The following is a 5,535-nucleotide window of genomic DNA, read 5'->3' as shown; positions in this document are numbered from 1 at the left end:
CCTCCTCGTTCTTTTTGTAGCGCGTGCAGAGGCGAAACACCCGTGGAACAGTGCTCTCTACGCGCCAGCGAGCGCATCTGCTGGGATATATTTACCCTCCTCTTCCTGTCTGCAGGGATTGCAGAGGCGACACACCCGTGGAACAATGCTCTCTCCGCGCCAACGAGCAGAACTGCTCGTTTACATCTACCCTCGTCTTCCTCTCTGCAGCAAGTGCAGAGCCAAAACACCCGTGGAACAATGCTCTCTCCGCGCCAGCGAGCGCATCTGCTGGGATATATTTACCCTCCTCTTCCTGTCTGCAGGGAGTACAGAGGCGACACACCCGTGGAACAATGCTCTCTCCTCGCCAACGAGCAGAACTGCTCGTTTACATCTACCCTCGTCTTCCTCTCTGCAGCAAGTGCAGAGCCGAAACACCCGTGGGACAGTGCTCTCTCTGCGCCAGTGAGCTCTTCTGCTCGGATACATCTACCCTTCTCTTCCTCTTTGCAGCGAGTGCAGAGGCGAAACACCCGTCGAACAGTGCTCTCTCCGCGCCAGCGAGCGCATCTGCTTGGTTACACTTACCCTCCTCATTCTCTCTGTAGCGTGTGCAGAGGCGAAACACCCGTGGAACAGTGCTCTCCCCGCGCCAGCGAGCGCATCTGCTGGGATATATCTACACTACTCTTTCTCTCTGCAGTGAGTGCAGAGGCAACACACCCGTGGAACAGTGCTCTCTCTGCGCCAGCGAGCGCAGCTGCTGGGATACATCTACCCTCCTCTTCCTATCTGCAGCGAGTGCAGAGGCGAAACACCTGTGGAACAGTGCTCTCTCCGTGCAAGCGAGTGCAGCTGCTGGGATACATCTACCCTCCTCTTGCTCCCTGCTGCAAGTGCAGAGGCGACACACCCGTGGAACAGTGCTCTCTCCGCGCCAACGAGCACATCGGCTTGGATACATCTATCCTCCTCTTCCTCTCTGCAGCAAGTGCAGAGGCGAAGCACCCGTGGAACAGTGCTCTCTCTGCGCGAGCGAGCTCTTCTGCTCCGATACATCTACCCTCCTCTTCCTCTCTGCAACGAGTGCAGAGGCGACACACCCGAGGAACAGTGCTCTCTCCGCGCATGCGAGCGCATCTGCTGGGATACATCTACCCACCTCTTTCTCTCTGTAGTTAGTGTAGAGGCGAAGCACCCATGGAACAGTGCTCAATCTGTGCCAGCGAGCTCTGCTCAGATACATCTACCCTCCTCTTCCTCTCTGCAGTGCGTGCAGAGGCGACACACCCGAGGAACAGTGCTCTCTCCACGCCAGCGAACGCATCTGCTTGGTTGCATTTACCCTCCTCTTCCTCTCTGTAGCGAGTGCAGAGGCGAAACACCCGTGGAACAGTGCTCCCTCCGCTCCAGCGAGCGCATCTGCTGGGATACATCTACTCTCATCCTCCTCTCTGCAGGGAGTGCAGAGGCGAAACACCCGTGGAACAGTGCTCTCTCCGCGCCAGCGAGCTCATCTGCTGGGATATATTTACCCTCCTCTTCCTCTCTGCAGTGAGTGCAGAGGCGACACACCCGTGGAACAATGCTCTCTCTGCGCCAGCGAGCTCTTCTGCTCCGATACATCTACCCTCCTCCTCCTCTCTGCAACAAGTGCAGAGGCGACGCACCCGGGAACAGTGCTCTCTCCGCGCATGCGAGCGCATCTGCTGGGATACATCTACCCTCCTCTTTCTCTCTGTAGTTAGTGTAGAGGCGAAACACCCGTGGAACAGTGCTCTCTCTGCGCCAGCGAGCTCTTCTGCTCAGATACATCTACCCTCATCTTCCTCTCTGCAGCGAGTGCAGAGGCGGCACACCCGAGGAGCAGTGCTCTCTCCGCGCATGCGAGCGCATCTGCTGGGATACATCTACCCACCTCTTACTCTCTGTAGTTAGTGTAGAGGCAAAGCACCCGTGGAACAGTGCTCAATCTGTGCCAGCGAGCTCTTCTGCTCAGATATATCTACCCTCCTCTTCCTCTTCAGCAAGTGCAGAGGCGACACACCCGAGGAACAGTGCTCTCTCCGCGCCAGCAAGCACTCTGCTTGGATACAATTACCCTCCTCTACCTCTCTGCAGCGCGTGCAGAGGCGAAACACCCGTGAAACAATGCTCTCTCCGCGCCAGCGAGCGCATCTGCTGGGATACATCTACCCTCATCCTCCTCTCTGCAGGGAGTGCAGAGGCGAAACACCCGTGGAACAGTGCTCTCTCCGCGCCAGCGAGCGCATATGCTGGCATACATCTACCCTCCTCTTCCTCTCTGCAGCGTGTGCAGACGCGAAACACCCGTAAAACAGTGCTCTCTCCGCGCCAGCAAGTGTGTCTCCTTGGTTACACTTACCCTCCTCGTTCTTTTTGTAGCGCGTGCAGAGGCGAAACACCCGTGGAACAGTGCTCTCTCCGCGCCAGCGAGCGCATCTGCTGGGATATATTTACCCTCCTCTTCCTGTCTGCAGGGATTGCAGAGGCGACACACCCGTGGAACAATGCTCTCTCCGCGCCAACGAGCAGAACTGCTCGTTTACATCTACCCTCGTCTTCCTCTCTGCAGCAAGTGCAGAGCCAAAACACCCGTGGAACAATGCTCTCTCCGCGCCAGCGAGCGCATCTGCTGGGATATATTTACCCTCCTCTTCCTGTCTGCAGGGAGTACAGAGGCGACACACCCGTGGAACAATGCTCTCTCCTCGCCAACGAGCAGAACTGCTCGTTTACATCTACCCTCGTCTTCCTCTCTGCAGCAAGTGCAGAGCCGAAACACCCGTGGGACAGTGCTCTCTCTGCGCCAGTGAGCTCTTCTGCTCGGATACATCTACCCTTCTCTTCCTCTTTGCAGCGAGTGCAGAGGCGAAACACCCGTCGAACAGTGCTCTCTCCGCGCCAGCGAGCGCATCTGCTTGGTTACACTTACCCTCCTCATTCTCTCTGTAGCGTGTGCAGAGGCGAAACACCCGTGGAACAGTGCTCTCCCCGCGCCAGCAAGCGCATCTGCTGGGATATATCTACACTACTCTTCCTCTCTGCAGTGAGTGCAGAGGCAACACACCCGTGGAACAGTGCTCTCTCTGCGCCAGCGAGCGCAGCTGCTGGGATACATCTACCCTCCTCTTCCTATCTGCAGCGAGTGCAGAGGCGAAACACCTGTGGAACAGTGCTCTCTCCGTGCAAGCGAGTGCAGCTGCTGGGATACATCTACCCTCCTCTTGCTCCCTGCTGCAAGTGCAGAGGCGACACACCCGTGGAACAGTGCTCTCTCCGCGCCAACGAGCACATCGGCTTGGATACATCTATCCTCCTCTTCCTCTCTGCAGCAAGTGCAGAGGCGAAGCACCCGTGGAACAGTGCTCTCTCTGCGCGAGCGAGCTCTTCTGCTCCGATACATCTACCCTCCTCTTCCTCTCTGCAACGAGTGCAGAGGCGACACACCCGAGGAACAGTGCTCTCTCCGCGCATGCGAGCGCATCTGCTGGGATACATCTACCCACCTCTTTCTCTCTGTAGTTAGTGTAGAGGCGAAGCACCCATGGAACAGTGCTCAATCTGCGCCAGCGAGCTCTGCTCAGATACATCTACCCTCCTCTTCCTCTCTGCAGTGCGTGCAGAGGCGACACACCCGAGGAACAGTGCTCTCTCCACGCCAGCGAACGCATCTGCTTGGTTGCATTTACCCTCCTCTTCCTCTCTGTAGCGAGTGCAGAGGCGAAACACCCGTGGAACAGTGCTCCCTCCGCTCCAGCGAGCGCATCTGCAGGGGTACATCTACCCTCCTCTTCCTCTCTGCAGCGATTGTAGAGGCTAAACACCCGAGGAACAGTGCTCTCTCCGCGCAAGCGAGCGCATCTGCTGGGATACATCTACTCTCATCCTCCTCTCTGCAGGGAGTGCAGAGGCGAAACACCCGTGGAACAGTGCTCTCTCCGCGCCAGCGAGCTCATCTGCTGGGATATATTTACCCTCCTCTTCCTCTCTGCAGTGAGTGCAGAGGCGACACACCCGTGGAACAATGCTCTCTCTGCGCCAGCGAGCTCTTCTGCTCCGATACATCTACCCTCCTCTTCCTCTCTGCAACGAGTGCAGAGGCGACACACCCGGGAACAGTGCTCTCTCCGCGCATGCGAGCGCATCTGCTGGGATACATCTACCCACCTCTTTCTCTCTGTAGTTAGTGTAGAGGCGAAGCACCCATGGAACAGTACTCAATCTGCGCCAGCGAGCTCTGCTCAGATACATCTACCCTCCTCTTACTCTCTGCATCGAGCGCAGAGGCAAAACACCCGAGGAACAGGGCTCTCTCCACGCCAGCAAGTGCATCTGCTGGGATACATCTACCCTCCTCTTCCTCTCTGCAGCGATTGTAGAGGCTAAACACCCGAGGAACAGTGCTCTCTCCGCGCAAGCGAGCGCATCTGCTGGGATACATCTACTCTCATCCTCCTCTCTGCAGGGAGTGCAGAGGCGAAACACCCGTGGAACAGTGCTCTCTCCGCGGCAGCGAGCTCATCTGCTGGGATATATTTACCCTCCTCTTCCTCTCTGCAGTGAGTGCAGAGGCGACACACCCGGGAACAGTGCTCTCTCCGCGCATGCGAGCGCATCTGCTGGGATACATCTACCCACCTCTTTCTCTCTGTAGTTTGTGTAGAGGCGAAGCACCCATGGAACAGTGCTCAATCTGCACCAGCGAGCTCTGCTCAGATACATCTACCCTCCTCTTACTCTCTGCATCGAGCGCAGAGGCGAAACACCCGAGGAACAGGGCTCTCTCCACGCCAGCAAGTGCATCTGCTGGGATACATCTACCCTCCTCTTCCTCTCTGCAGCGAGTGCGGAGGCGAAACACCCATGGAACTTTGCTCTCTCCGCGCCAGCGAACGCATCTGCTGGGGTACATCTACCCTCCTCTTCCTCTCTGCAGCGATTGTAGAGGCTAAACACCCGAGGAACAGTGCTCTCTCCGCGCAAGCGAGCGCATCTGCTGGGATACATCTACTCTCATCCTCCTCTCTGCAGGGAGTGCAGAGGCGAAACACCCGTGGAACAGTGCTCTCTCCGCGCCAGCGAGCGCATCTGCTGGCATATATTTACCCTCCTCTTCCTCTCTGCAGCGAGTGCAGAGGCGACACACCCGTGGAACAATGCTCTCTCCGCGCCAACGAGCAGAACTGCTGGGATACATCTACCCTCATCCTCCTCTATGCAGGGAGTGCACAGGCGAAACACCTATTGAACAGCGCTCTCTCCGCGCGAGCGAGCGCATATGCTTGTACATATCTACCCTCCTCTTTCTCTCTGCTGCGTGTGCAGAGGCGAAACACCTGTGAAACATCGCTGTCTCCGCGCCAGCGAGCGCATCTGCTTAGTTACATTTACCCTCCTCTTCCTCTCTGTAGTGAGTGCAGAGGCGAAACACCTGTGGAGCAGTGCTCTCCACGACAGCGAGCGCATCTGCTGGGATACATCTACCCTCCTCTTCCTCTCTGTAGTTAGTATAGAGGCGAAACACCCGTG

Source organism: Amblyomma maculatum, chromosome 7 (genome assembly GCF_055883805.1).
Source record: "Amblyomma maculatum isolate TAMU_Amacu chromosome 7, ASM5588380v1, whole genome shotgun sequence".
Taxonomy (NCBI): domain Eukaryota; kingdom Metazoa; phylum Arthropoda; class Arachnida; order Ixodida; family Ixodidae; genus Amblyomma; species Amblyomma maculatum.
Note: the sequence above shows the minus strand (reverse complement) of the source record.